At 29.8% G+C, this 16778-nt stretch overlaps 1 long non-coding RNA gene across 1 annotated transcript; it reads left to right on the forward strand.

Moving 5' to 3' along the window:
* The first annotated feature begins 275 nt into the window (after positions 1–275).
* LOC139896674 (uncharacterized) lies at positions 276–1352 on the forward strand. The gene is made up of 3 exons (XR_011776311.1): positions 276–582; positions 835–1157; positions 1272–1352. It is a non-coding gene; the product is annotated as an uncharacterized lncRNA (long non-coding RNA).
* The last annotated feature ends 15426 nt before the right edge of the window (positions 1353–16778 follow it).

The following is a 16778-nucleotide window of genomic DNA, read 5'->3' on the forward strand; positions in this document are numbered from 1 at the left end:
TTTACTTTATCTATGTGTTTTTTGTCTGTGAAATATTAATATTGGACGAATGAAGTATGATTTACAGACACTTAAAACTTAAAAATTTGAATTTAAAATTTCACTCTTTAAAAAAACTAGTCCATCTTGAATAGTAATGGCGGAAGTTCAGGGCGGGAGTCTAAAATTTTGGGGAATACTTTTGCTTTTTCAAGTTCAAATAATAATAAAAGTTAGAACATGCAAAGCCTGAAGCCCACCATTATCCTCATTTTTTATTCAAACAACCATTGTCTATTGACCTTTGTTTTTCATCAAATCCATACCATCACCATCACCGACAACGTTTGCGCCATCACCACTGTCGACACGATTCCTGCCATCACAACCGCCTCTGTTTCCACCATCACCAACGACACCGTCACCATCTTAAAGGGTTTTTTTGAATTGACTAATCATAAATTAGGGTTTGAGTCAATTCAATTCAAACCTTCAACATCACTGTTGTTGCTGCTACTTCTGTCGTTGCCGCTGCCCTCACCTCCAAATCGGTTGGTGTTCTTGATTTCATCTTTGGTTACTTGATTTTTCATCGAGAATAAAGTACGTTGTCTTGAAAAAAAATTTGCTATGGTTTTGTTTCGGTTGTGATAGCGTCATTTGCTCACTATAACTGCTTTATTTAGTCTGATTATTTGTGATTTTCAACTTAATTTTAGTAATATATTGGTGCAGGATGTTGCCATTTGTTCATTGAGTTGTTAATGTTTTATGTTGTTTTCTTCACAATGCAAGTTGAGCCACCTGTGTATATATATATATTGTTATAATTCAGTTTTTGTTCGTTATTTTCAGGTTATTTGTGGAATTTTCATTGAATTTTCATCCAAGTTCAACTTCGTTGTTTGTGTGCTGTCTTGGTAAAGCTAATGCATTTCATTGTTGATGATGATTTATGTTATTTTCTTGCCTGGATATATATAGATTGTTACACTACATTTTCTAATATGAAGTGACTTGAGCATCTGCCTCTTAGGTTTGTTTGCTGGTATTTATATCTGACACAATATGATACTAAGGACCTACAATTAATATCATTTTTTTTGCTACATCAGTAAGCCAGGTGAAAATGCATTAGACACAATGAAGTTGTTTGGCAACAAAACATGTGTCATCAGGTAATGCTGATCGATTTTAACCACCTCGGTATAGTTCTAGTGTGTTTTTTTTTTCAACTTGGGAGTCATAAATTTTTTGTATATCTGGCTGTTTTTATATTTGTGGTTATGTAGGAAAAGAAGAGAGTGGGAGACATGTGAGCCCAATGTTGATCTCTTGTGTAGTGAAGAAGTTGATGTTCTAGAAGCTAGAGAAGCATAAATCCATCTGTGACGACCCGGAAATTTACGACTAAATTTAAACTTTATCTTTATATTATTCTGACACGATAAGCAATGTTTGTTAAGTTAAATCTCAAGGATTTTAAACTATGTTTATACATTCATTTAAACCTCGACCAAATTCCAATGATTCACGAACCATTAAATGAACATATATGAATATGTATGTATATGTGTATATGTTATAAATTGAAAATGTCAACAAAGTATTTAAATGTATAATGCCTTATATGAACGTATTTGTTTCAATATGATTATCGACGAAAAAAATATATATTAAATGATTGAATTATCAGAAACATTGAATTATGATTACAAGTCTCTGTTGAGAGGTCCACTATGATTTGAGAAAATCTATTCCTCTTAACGATATTCGGAATAATTTGTAAAGCTATTTATAAATAAAAATAAAAAGTGTCATTTACGAAAGTTAGACAAAATGTGACGACCCGAAAATTTCGGACCAAATTTAAACTTAACCTTTATATGTTTCCGACACGATAAGCAGAATTTGTAATGTTGAATCTCAAAAAGTTTGGAACTACATTCATGTAATCAATTACCCTTTGACCGTGTTCGACGATTCACGAACAATTATGTGTATATAGATATGTATATATAATATATAATAACTGAAAACATTAACAAAGTATTTGATATATATGATACTTTACATGAACGTATTTGTTTCGATATATTTATCGACAGAATTAAGAGATAATATCAAATGATTGAATTATCAGATACATTATGATATGATTACGGGCCAATGTTATGAGGTCCACTGTGATTTAAGAAATCTATTCTTTTTGACAATATTCAAAAAATGGTAAAGTGATCTATAAGTAAGAACGTGAAGTGTAAATAACTTAGATGTTGGATATCGACAAGTTAAGTAACTCGACATTTATCATTAAGATGATTTCATACGTTTATTAAACCTTTGGACTTTATCCCATGCTTCACCAACAGACTGTAATTTAAAAACTTGAAACCTATTATGAATATATATAATTCTACTTTTCTAAAATGTTTTATGATATAACGATTTAAATTAATATTAAATATATTTATACGCGTATTATACGTACATAGTTTTATACTTTTACTATACTTTAACTTTACCTTTACTTTACTTTTACTTTACTTTTACTTTACTTTAACTTTAATAATTCACTTTAATAATTCACTTTAATAATTCACTTTAATAATTCATACTTTAATAATTCACTTTAATAATTCATACTTTAATAATTCATACTTTAATAATTCACTTTAATAATTCATACTTTAATAATTCACTTTAATAATTTAAAAATCTATTATAAATAGAATTCAATATGTTTCATTATTTCATAAAAACTTGAAAATATATTTATCTAAACTCTCTCAATCGAATTATATATATATTTACTTAGTATTATTTCAAGATATTATTAGTATACATAAAATACTACGACGGAGTTATATTCAGACGATTTCAAAATAAGTTTTCAAACGGGATAGAGCTAAGGAAATTATGGGTTATAGCTATGGAGGTTATGGGTATTGTTCGAGGGTATTGCTCGTGAGGTCAACCTAACGTTTATCATTTTCGTTGGGTCTACGTACTTTCCTGCAATATTGAGTCACAATATTGATACGTGAGCATTCATATCTTATCTTTTATATATTAATAGTGTATCCCTGACTAGTGCTCGAGTATATATGATTATGCATGTTTGTATGCTTAGTTTTGTCGTTAAATAGTTTTTGATAAATCACGAATTTGATACATATGCTACTGAGATAAGGTATATGATATGCATGTCGTTGAAAAGCTAAAGAAAAATTAATAACTTTTCATTTAGAAATCGTGTGGGTTCGATGAACGGATTAAAAGATATGGTCAACTGAATTATTATAAATTTTAATATTATTATTAAAACGATTATTATAATTGTTATCAGTTGATGTTATTACTAAAATTATCTTTATTACTAAAAATTAATATTTTTATTGAAACTATCATTTTATTATTTTTATCATTATTATTATTATCAATATTATTTAATCAAATAAATATGCGTACAAAAATATTTTTACCACATGTAATATAATTACATTAATAATACATACCACTATATTTTTATGATATTAAGTGAATTTTATAAATTTTATTACTTGAGATATATAAAAGTATATTTTTATCATATATGAATTTAAATATAAATTTTTATTTATTAATAAATGACTTGTATTATTTAGTATAATAAGATCTGATAAATATATTTAAATATATAAAACGACTATATATAAGTTATATAATAAACATGTATAGATTCTGGAAGTCATTTTGGGTCAAGTTGACTTTTGTTGACTTTTGCATGTCGGTATCGAGCATTAGGATTGTGATACACTACGACTTGACCTAAATTGTTAGACAGATATTGACCAACATATAAATATATATACTTAATATAGGTTCGTGAATCCGAGACAATCCCTGCACTTGTTCAGTGCCATCATATACATAATTGCTACGAAATACAGTATTGTGAGTTTCATTTGCTCCCTTTTTAATTGCTTTTGCAATATATATTTTTGGGCTGAGAATACATGCGCTGTTTTATAAATGTTTTACGAAATAGACACAAGTACTAAAACTAATTCTACGTGGGTTTAAACCAGAAATATACCCTTAGCTTGGTAACATTAAACTACTTGTCTATGTACGGTAGGCGCGAATCCTAAAGATAGATCTATTGGGCCTGACAAACCCCATCCTGACTATGGGATGCTTTAGTACTTCGAGGTTATTTTAAACACACCTGATCTGGTGTACTTCAGAGGGTAAAACATAAACGTTAAGGCTTGTTACCGGGTTCCTACAACTTATAGAATACTTTTATACACTTGCGAGTGTACGGATATTTATAGAAACTGAAATCTTGTGGTCTATTACTATTACGGAAATGATTGATTATGATAAACTAATGAACTCACCAACCTTTTGGTTGACACTTTAAAGCATGTTTATTCTCAGGTATTAAAGAAATCTTCCGCTGTGCATTAGCTCATTTTAAGGATATTACTTGGAGTCATTCATGACATACTTTGAAAGACGTTGCATTCGAGTCGTTGAGTTCATCAAGATTAATATTAAGTCAATTATAGTTGGATGTAATATGAAATGGTATGCATGCCGTCAATTTTAGATGTAAAGAAAGTTTGTCTTTTAAAAACGAATGCAATGTTTGTAAAACGTATCATATAGAGGTCAAATATCTCGCGATGTAATCAACTATTGTGAATCGTTTATAATGTATATGAACGGGTCCTTTCAGTTGGTATCAGAGCGGTGGTCTTAGCGTACCAGGTCTTGCATTAGTGTGTCTAACTGATAGTTGTTAAGATGCATCAGTGAGTCTGGACTTCGACCGTGTCTGCATGTCAAAAGTTTTGCTTATCATTTTTAGTCTGAAATCATCTACTTACCACCCTTAGGAAATTACCTGCTTATCATTCTTAAGTCTAGATGTGTTTTCCTACATTTATTGCATAATAGTGTATAGACGAATTCTTATCTTAGCATATCTGTTACTGTGAACTTTGACTGACATCTTTCAAAGATTCCTCCGTAATTTATGGGATTTTGGTATTATATATACATATGTAAATTATGTATTGAAGAATACCAAATCTAAATTCTACAATCTATTTCATACAAAAAAATTCTTTCCCTGATCATACAAGATGGATCCCTCAACCAGTTCGAGTTCCTCGGATTCCGACAGCTATGCCGATATGGATTTTCACATGAGCTCCGAAATCAGCGTGACCGGAATGGATCAACCAATTAGCCATCATCTATTCTGGATGAATTGGGGATGGGTTCGTAATCTACTTAACCATTGGAGACAAGAAGAAGGTGATCCCTTTCATCCACCACATTGCCCTCTTGGCAATGAACCTGAAGCACTTACTAGCGAACCTGTCCGAAACACCATTTTCTCTCTCATTTCCAGAGTATCTCGTCATGATTATATACTACACCAAATTCTAGATCTTATCTATCCACTCGTCCGAACCGACAATCACCCCGGTGTAATAGAAGAAGTCAACGAGCTTCGCGCTCGGGTAGTGGCTTTGGAGAATATGGTGCAAAGGTTACAAACACCAGCAGCAGCACCAGCAGCATAACCAGTACCACCATCAACAACATCAACAGTACCATTACCACCACCAACAACAACCGCATCGCAAATCTCAACTTCACAATCTGTCCCACGAGCATCGACGTCATACGCCATGTAGATACCAAGGAATACCACAACGATTAAGTATTGATTCATAACTTCATTGGGGAAACATTCTACGGCGATTATGTAATTTCTAAAGTTTAGAAATTATCTATCCTAGCCTTAACCATAAATCAAATGAGTTTAATTTAATATTAACTCATTAAATCTATATTACATCTGAAGAAATATACACATATATATTTCCATAAAGACTGTAATAAAATTCTTTTGTACAAAATATTAATTGTGAGTTTTTTTTTTTAACGGGTAGGTAATACCCGAGAGATATATAAATTCACAATTAATATGTTACATTCTTCGAATCTGATTCAACAAGTCATCCATTATACTCCCTACTTTCACAACAATATACATTCTTTTATAGAAATCAAAACAACCATACTCATTCAAAATCTAATTACATATTCTGATTTTAAAATCTCAGAATTCGATTCAAGATATAACCGAAATCATCACTCTTAGATTCCTACATCTTTCAAAACTATACTTTGACTTCAAAACTGTCCTAGAACCTCATTTCTATTCATGGAACTCACAAAAATATTTGTATCATTCAAAATCTTAGAACATCATATGTATATTAACAATTACAATATGTGTTCAAACACTTTGAAATTCCTAAAGACATGCGAGATGATTATCCAACCACACATTACCCACTGTCATGCACCTGAAAAGCTCTCGAAACCAAAGTTATAGTTTAACACGTATCCATGTCAAATCCTTTGATATTTATTACCAAATATAATTTTTCAATCTCTTTCCAAAATAGACAATTTTGTCATAGCTTCAACAAATCACCTTCATTTGTTTATACGAATAAACCTTATTATAACAATTACCCCTTCATCATTGTTACCGGGGAACCTTTCATATCTCGTCACATTAGCAGTAAACTTATCAACAACTTCATTAACCTTCGACTTAAGGCTCTCCGAAAAGCCACTATACTTATTCATTAAAACCCCATCATGTACTTACCTACATCCTGTAACAATAATTGTCACACCAACTACTGGGAATTAGCAATCAGTATTTTGAATTTCGCTACAATTTTACGTCAAAAGTTATATGTATACATATAACGTCTATCTCCTAGACTTACATACTTCGAATGTGAATTTTCTGAAAAACATCCCCAAACTATGAACTAGATCTCCGAAATTGGAAAAATGCTGATGAAGCAGCAAAAACTGTAAACGACTTTAACAGTCAAAAGTTTGATGATAAAGAATAGTATGGTGGTAAAGCTGAGAAAAAGAGAAGGTTTGAAACTGGAAAATGGATTGAGCAGACCATGAAGGAGGCTGTGGACAAATCACAAAGACTAAACCTGCCTTCAAAGGATCCAAATGTTTCAGTGTCTACTGAAATCGTTAGCAAACACCTTACTTCTTATTCTAAACCTTCACAGACAAATCTTCTTCATCATCCATCTATGTTAAGAATTCTAAGATATTATCGTATCTTTTATTATAAATATCTTCGATATTCCTGAAGATATTTTCACAACTATTCTTATCCGAAATCTTTTATCTCTTCGCAATATCTGCATTACAACATAAAAAGAAACTGTATTAGTTTCTAAATTCTGAAGAAAAAAAATATTCGAATTTAAAATATGAATGTTTTTAAAGCAGTGTTGGGAACTGAAACATGAGTTAGTATAATATAATGACACTTGATCAACGTGATTATATTACAGTAAGTCATGCTGAGTTTCTAATGGAACGTGATGATTCATAGAACATACCGTCATCATGTACTATTTACACGACTCTTACATACTTCCCAATTTCCAAACATATTAAGAACATATCATCTTGATAGCTCTATATTTTCAGATATTCTGGTAATTTGCCAAGTCAAGATCGTGCCATTACAATTTTCTTCTTGAAACATTAACTATGTTCATCTAAAAATTCATATCTACGAATTCTGGACCATTATCCGCTTGACTTAAGGCTGGGAAGAGAAAATGAAAGCATGAAGCTCCGAAATATAATGGAGAATATAAAGCCCGATAACAACCTCGAAATTACAAACCGTGTATATCAATGCGTATAGCAATATAAAGACACGGGAGAATGAAAAACACAATAACCCCAAGGTAATGGTAGAAGAAAATAACTTCCTCCGGTGGTAGATGAAAAAGAAGAATGACAGATATGAAAGTTAAGAGTATATCAAGAATCAATACTGGATGAAGCATATTAACGAATGCTTTAAAGTATGAATTGGGGAAAAGACTAGAAGGTGTGAGCTGTGGAAATAAAGAAATGAAGGGGGTGGATTTATAGTAAAATATCAGACAGAGAAATCGAGACAGATTATCGCATTTAATCAAAGAAGGTCATGATTTTCTTAATCGCCGAAGAACCAAATCTTATAGCAAAGATTTTCCTTAAATTCCATGAATTCCGGAAATTAATCATAACTACGTCATCGGTTAAAACGAATATACGTTTACTCATTTCACTCTCTTGCGATAGCTTCACTTATACTATTCGCGTAATCAAATTGTTTTATCTATATTACTCAATGATGATAAAACTCTATTTATCAACTCATATTCGTCATGAAAACATTTTTATAGTTAGTCATGACGACCTCGATCAAATTTCGGGACGAAATTTCTTTAACGGGTAGGTAATGTGACGACCCGAAAATTTCGGACCAAATTTAAACTTAACCTTTATATGTTTCCGACACGATAAGCAGAATTTGTAATGTTGAATCTCAAAAAGTTTGGAACTACATTCATGTAATCAATTACCCTTTGACCGTGTTCGACGATTCACGAACAATTATGTGTATATAGATATGTATATATAATATATAATAACTGAAAACATTAACAAAGTATTTGATATATATGATACTTTACATGAACGTATTTGTTTCGATATATTTATCGACAGAATTAAGAGATAATATCAAATGATTGAATTATCAGATACATTATGATATGATTACGGGCCAATGTTATGAGGTCCACTGTAATTTAAGAAATCTATTCTTTTTGACAATATTCAAAAAATGGTAAAGTGATCTATAAGTAAGAACGTGAAGTGTAAATAACTTAGATGTTGGATATCGACAAGTTAAGTAACTCGACATTTTTCATTAAGATGATTTCATACGTTTATTAAACCTTTGGACTTTATCCCATACTTCACCAACAGACTGTAATTTAAAAACTTGAAACCTATTATGAATATACATAATTTTACTTTTCTAAAATGTTTTATGATATAACGATTTAAATTAATATTAAATATATTTATACGCGTATTATACGTACATAGTTTTATACTTTTACTATACTTTAACTTTACCTTTACTTTACTTTTACTTTACTTTTACTTTACTTTAACTTTATTAATTCACTTTAATAATTCACTTTAATAATTCACTTTAATAATTCACTTTAATAATTCACTTTAATAATTCACTTTAATAATTCATACTTTAATAATTCACTTTAATAATTCATACTTTAATAATTCATACTTTAATAATTCACTTTAATAATTCATACTTTAATAATTCACTTTAATAATTCATACTTTAATAATTCACTTTAATAATTCAAAAATCTATTATAAATAGAATTCAATATGTTTCATTATTTCATAAAAACTTGAAAATATATTTCTCTAAACTCTCTCAATCGAATTACATATATATTTACTTAGTATTATTTCAAGATATTATTAGTATACATAAAATACTACGACGGAGTTATATTCAGACGATTTCAAAATAAGTTTTCAAACGGGATAGAGCTAAGGAAATTATGGGTTATAGCTATGGAGGTTATGGGTATTGTTCGAGGGTATTGCTCGTGAGGTCAACCTAACGTTTATCATTTTCGTTGCGTCTACGTACTTTCCTGCAATATTGAGTCACAATATTGATACGTGAGCATTCATATCTTATCTTTTATATATTAATAGTGTATCCCTGACTAGTGCTCGAGTATATATGATTATGCATGTTTGTATGCTTAGTTTTGTCGTTAAATAGTTTATGATAAATCACGAATTTGATACATATGCTACTGAGATAAGGTATATGATATGCATGTTGTTGAAAAGCTAAAGAAAAATTAATAACTTTTCATTTAGAAATCGTGTGGGTTCGATGAACGGATTAAAAGATATGGTCAACTGAATTATTATAAATTTTAATATTATTATTAAAACGATTATTATAATTGTTATCAGTTGATGTTATTATTAAAATTATCTTTATTACTAAAAATTAATATTTTTATTGAAACTATCATTTTATTATTTTTATCATTATTATTATTATCAATATTATTTAATCAAATAAATATGCATACAAAGATATTTTTACCACACGTAATATAATTACATTAATAATACATACCACTATATTTTTATGATATTAAGTGAATTTTATAAATTTTATTACTTGAGATATATAAAAGTATATTTTTATCATATATGAATTTAAATATAAATTTTTATTTATTAATAAATGACTTGTATTATTTAGTATAATAAGATCTGATAAATATATTTAAATATATAAAACGACTATATATAAGTTATATAATAAACATGTATAGATTCTGGAAGTCATTTTAGGTCAAGTTGACTTTTGTTGACTTTTGCATGTCGGTCTCGAGCATTAGGATTGTGATACACTACGACTTGACCTAAATTGTTAGACAGATATTGACCAACATATAAATATATATACTTAATATAGGTTCGTGAATCCGAGACAATCCCTGCACTTGTTCAGTGCCATCATATACATAATTGCTACGAAATACAGTATTGTGAGTTTCATTTGCTCCCTTTTTAATTGCTTTTGCAATATATATTTTTGGGCTGAGAATACATGCGCTGTTTTATAAATGTTTTACGAAATAGACACAAGTACTAAAACTAATTCTACGTGGGTTTAAACCAGAAATATACCCTTAGCTTGGTAACATTAAACTACTTGTCTATGTACGGTAGGCGCGAATCCTAAAGATAGATCCATTGGGCCTGACAAACCCCATCCTGACTATGGGATGCTTTAGTACTTCGAGGTTATTTTAAACACACCTGATCTGGTGTACTTCAGAGGGTAAAACATAAACGTTAAGGCTTGTTACCGGGTTCCTACAACTTATAGAATACTTTTATACACTTGCGAGTGTACGGATATTTATAGAAACTGAAATCTTGTGGTCTATTACTATTACGGAAATGATTGATTATGATAAACTAATGAACTCACCAACCTTTTGGTTGACACTTTAAAGCATGTTTATTCTCAGGTATTAAAGAAATCTTCCGCTGTGCATTAGCTCATTTTAAGGATATTACTTGGAGTCATTCATGACATACTTTGAAAGACGTTGCATTCGAGTCGTTGAGTTCATCAAGATTAATATTAAGTCAATTATAGTTGGATGTAATATGAAATGGTATGCATGCCGTCAATTTTAGATGTAAAGAAAGTTTGTCTTTTAAAAACGAATGCAATGTTTGTAAAACGTATAATATAGAGGTCAAATATCTCGCGATGTAATCAACTATTGTGAATCGTTTATAATGTATATGAACGGGTCCTTTCACAAAAGCTAGTGGAGAATTGGTTTCCATAATATTCTATTAATCTATTTTCAAACGTACAAAAACGTTTTCAGTTTAAAAAGAACTTTATTATTAAAACGTACATAACTTTTATAAATATCTAGAATCACTTTTGACAACTCATTACTTAACCAGTATAATAAATATAACGATATTTATATTTTATTTCATTAAATATATATAACGATTTAAATTAATATTATATATATTTATACGCGTATTATACATACATAGTTTTTATACTTTTACTATATTTTAACTTTACCTTTACTTTACTTTTACTTTACTTTAACTTTAATAATTTACTTTAATAATTCATACTTTAATAATTCACTTTAATAATTCATACTTTAATAATTCACTTTAATAATTCACTTTAATAATTCATACTTTAATAATTCACTTTAATAATTCATACTTTAATAATTCACTTTAATAATTCATACTTTAATAATTCACTTTAATAATTCATACTTTAATAATTCATATTTTAATAATTCAAAAATCTATTATAAATAGAATTCAATAGGTTTCATTATTTCATAGAAACTTGAAAATATATTTCTCTAAACTCTCTCAATCGATTTACATATATATATATATATATATATATATATATATATATATATATATATATATATATATATATCTATATATATATATATATATATATATATATATATATATATATATTTGCTCTGTATTATTTCAAGATATTATTAGTATACATAAAATATTACGACGGAGTGATGTCCGAGTGATTTCAAAATAGTTTTTTGAATGAGTCGAAGCTAAGGAAATTATGGGTTATAGCTATGGAGGTGATGGGTATGGTTCATGGGTATGCTCGTGAGGTCAATCTAGTGTTTATCATCTCCGTTGCGTCTACGTACTTTCCTGCAATATTGAATCTCAATATTGATACGTGAGCACTCATAACTTAACTTTTATATATCAATAGTGTATCCCTGACTAGTGCTCGAGTATATAGGATTATGCATGCTTGTACATTCGATATTGTCCTTAGATAGGTTTGTTGAATCCTGAATTAGATACATATGCTACTGAGATAGGGTATATGATATGCATGTCATTGGAAAGCTAGCGAAAAATTAAGAACTTTTCATTTAGATATCGAATGGTTTCGATGAACGGATTAGAAGTTATAGTCAACTGAATTTTAGTATTATTGTTAAAATGATTATTATTACTATCGTCGTTATTATTTTAATAGAAATATCATTGTTATTATAAAATATCATTATTACTATTATGTTAGTATTATCATTTTATCATAATACCATTTTTAGAAAATATAAATATTGTTATTTTTATAGAATAATAATAATTATTATTACAAAATAATACAACTTTTACTTATTATTATTATGATCAATATTATTTTATCAAATAAATAGGGGATACAAAGATATTTTTCACCACGCGTAATATAATTACATTAATAATACTTACCACTATAGTTTTACGATATTAAGTGAACTTTATAAATTTTACTACTTAAGATATATAAAAGTATATTTTATCATATATAAACGTTAATATAAATTTTTATTAATAAATGACTTTTATTATTATAAAATCTAATAAATATATTTAAATATATAAAACGACTATAGTTAAGTTATATAATAAACACGTATAAATTTTAGAAGTCATTTTGGGTCAAGTTGACTTTTGTTGACTTTTGCATATTAGTCTCGAGCATTAGGAATGTGGTACACTATGACTTGACCAAAAATTGTTAGACAAATATTGACCAACATATAAATATATATAATTAATATAGGTTCATGAATCCGAGGCCAACCTTGCACTTGTTAAATGACGTTATATGTATTTTTACTACGAAATACAGTATGGTGAGTTTCATTACTCCGTTTTTATATATATTTTTGGGCTGAGAATACATGCGCTGTTTTATAAATGTTTTACGAAATAGGCACAAGTACTAAAAACAAATTCTACGTGGGTTTAAACCAGAAATATACCCTTAGCTTGGTAACATTAAACTACTTGTCTATGTACGGTAGGCGTAAATCCTAAAGATAGATCTATTGGGCCTGACAAACCCCATCCTGACTATGGGATGCTTTAGTATTTCGAGATTATTTTAAACACACCTGATCTGGTGTACTTCAAAGGGTAAAACATGAACGTTAAGGCTTGTTACCGGGTGCCTACAACTTATAGAATACTTTTATACACTTGCGAGTGTACATATATTTATAAACGGAAATCTTGTGGTCTATTAATATATTGAAATGATTGTTATGATAAACCTATGAACTCACCAACCTTTTGGTTGACACTTTAAAGCATGTTTATTCTCAGGTATTAAAGAAATCTTCCGCTGTGCATTAACTCATTTTAAGGATATTACTTGGAGTCATTCATGGCATATTTTGAAAGACGTTGCATTCGAGTCATTGAGTTCATCAAGATTATTATTATGTCAATTATAGTTGGATGTATTATGAAATGGTGTGCATGCCGTCAACTTTTGTTGTAAAGAAAGTTTGTCTTTTAAAAACGAATGCAATGTTTGTAAAATGTATCATATAGAGGTCAAATACCTCGCGATGTAATCAACTATTGTGAATCGTTTATAATGTATATGAACGGGTCCTTTCAGTTGGTATCAGAGCGGTGGTCTTAGCGAACCAGGTCTGCATTAGTGTGTCTAACTGATAGTCGTTAGGATGCATTAGTGAGCCTGGACTTCGACCGTGTCTGCATGTCAAAAGTTTTGCTTATCATTTTTGTCGGAAATTGCCTGCTTATCATTCTTAGTCTAGACACGTCTTACTGCATTGATTGCATGAATAGTGTATAGACAAAATTCATATCTTAGCGTATCTGCTAATCCATATCTTAGCGTATCTGTTACTGTAAATTTTGCCTGACATATCCCGTAAATTCCTCCGTAATCTACGAAATCTTTTGCGCTATATATATAGATATTCTATGTAATTAGAATACCACCCGATAGCCGAAAAATCATTTCATATAAAAAAAAAATCCTTTATTCAATCGAACGAAATGGAATTCGTCATTAGTTCAAGTCCCTCGAATTCCGATATGGAATCTCACTCAAGCTCCGAAAGCAGTGTGACCGGAATGGATCAACCAATTAGCCATCATCTATTCTGGATGAATTGGGGATAGGTTCGTAGCCTCATATATAATTGGAGATAAGAAGAAGGTGATCCCTTCCATCCACCACATTGCCCTCTTGGTGATGAACCTGAAGCACTTACCGGCGAACCGGTCTGAAACACCATTTTCTCTCTCATTTCCAAAGTATCTCGTCACGATTATATACTACATCAAATTCTATATTTTATTTATCCGCTCGTCCGAACTGACAATCACCCCGGTGTAATAGAAGAAGTCAACACGCTTCACACTCGAGTAGTGGCTTTAGAGAATATGGTGCAAGTGTTACAAACACCAACAAATAACGAAGTATTAATTCATAATTTCAATTTTATTGAATAAATACTCCGTAAAAGTTATGTAATTTCTAAAGTCTTTAGGGATTATTCAGTTCTAGTTTCAACCGTAAATCAAATGAGTTTAATTTAATATTAACTCATTAAATCTATGTTACATCTGAAGAAAATATGCACATATATATTTTAATAAAGACTGTAATAAAATTCTGTTGTACAAAATATTAATTGTGAAAAAAAAAAATTTAACGGGTAGGTAATACTCGAGAGATATATAAATTCACAATTAATATGTTACATTTTTCGAATCTGATTAAGCAAATCATCAACTATACTCCCAAAATTTCACAACAATATACATTCTTGTATAGTAATCAAAACAACCATTCTCACCCAAATTTGATTACGCATTCTGATTTTGACAAATCCAAATCCAAGTCATGATTTAACAGAAGACATCATTTTTAGATTCCTACATCTTTCAAAGCTATACTTTGACTTCAAAACTGTGTTAGAACATCATATGTATATTAACGATTACAAACTGTGTTCAAACTCTCCGAAGTTTTTGAAGACACTTCAAACAATGAACAATCGAGATGATGATCCAACCACATATTACCCACATTTATGTACCTAAAAAGCTCTCGAAGCCAAAGTCATAGTTCGACGCGTATCCGTGTCATACCCTTTGGCATTTATTAGCTAAAATGACTTTTCAATTCCTTTTCAAAGTAGACAGTTTTGTCACAGCTCCAGCAAGTCAACTTCAACTTTTCAGTTGGACTAGTCTTATTATAACCTCGATAGATACGTTGCCCTTTCGTCATCGTTACTGGGGACCTTTCATATCTCGCCACCTTAGCAATAAACTTACCAACAACTTCAATTATCTTTGACTTTTAGAAAAATCATTATATTTATTGAAATCACATCATTTACTCATTCGCATCTTGTAACGAGAATTGTCATACGAATCATCGGAAAACAGTAACCAGTATTTTGAAATCTCGCAACATGTCTACGCCAACAGTTTTATGTGTACGTAAAACGTCTATCTCCTGGACTTACATACTTTGAATGTGAAGTTCTGAAAAATATTTTGAACTGCAAACTAGTTCTTGAAATGCTGATGAAGCATCAAAAACTGTAAACGATCTTAACAGTAAAAAGTTTGATGACAAAGAATAGTAAGGTGGTAAATCTGAGAAAAAGAGAAGGTTTGGAACTGGAAAACGGATTGAACAGACTATGAAGGAGGTTGTGGACAAATCACAAAGACTAAATCTGCCTTCGAAGAATTCAAATGATTCACTGCCTGCTAAAGTTATTAACGAATACCTTACTCTTTATTCTAAACCTTTACAGACAAATCTTCATCATCATCCATCAATATTAGAAATTCTAAGATATTATCATATCTTTCATTATAAATATCCGCGATATTTTTGAAGATATTTTCACAACTAATCTTATCTGAAGTCATTTATCTCTTTGCGCTATCAGTGTACATCATATAAGAAACTATTAGTTTCTATATTCTATAAACTTTCGAGTTTAAATTATGAATGTTTTGAAGTAGTGTTGGGAACTGAAGCATGAGTTAGTATAATATAATGACACTTGATCAACGTGATTATATTACAGTAAGTCATGCTGAGTTTCTAATGGGACATGACGATTCACAGACCATGCCGTCATCATGTTCCATGTTACACGACTCTTGTATTCTATTTAATCTCTAAAAATATCAAGAATATATTTTATTGATGATTCGGTCTTTTCAGGGTATTCTGGTAAATTAACAAATCAAGATCGTACCATTACCATTTCCTTCTTAGAACATTAACTGTGTTCATTCTGAAATTCATATCTGCGAATACTGGACCATTACAAACGTTGCTTAATCGCAAGAAGAAGAAACGAAAGGACAAAACTCCAAAATAGAAATTGGAGTATAAATCGCAGCAAATAGAAGGGAGCATTAACTATGGATGT

This window comes from Rutidosis leptorrhynchoides, chromosome 3 (assembly GCF_046630445.1).
Source record: "Rutidosis leptorrhynchoides isolate AG116_Rl617_1_P2 chromosome 3, CSIRO_AGI_Rlap_v1, whole genome shotgun sequence".
Taxonomy (NCBI): domain Eukaryota; kingdom Viridiplantae; phylum Streptophyta; class Magnoliopsida; order Asterales; family Asteraceae; genus Rutidosis; species Rutidosis leptorrhynchoides.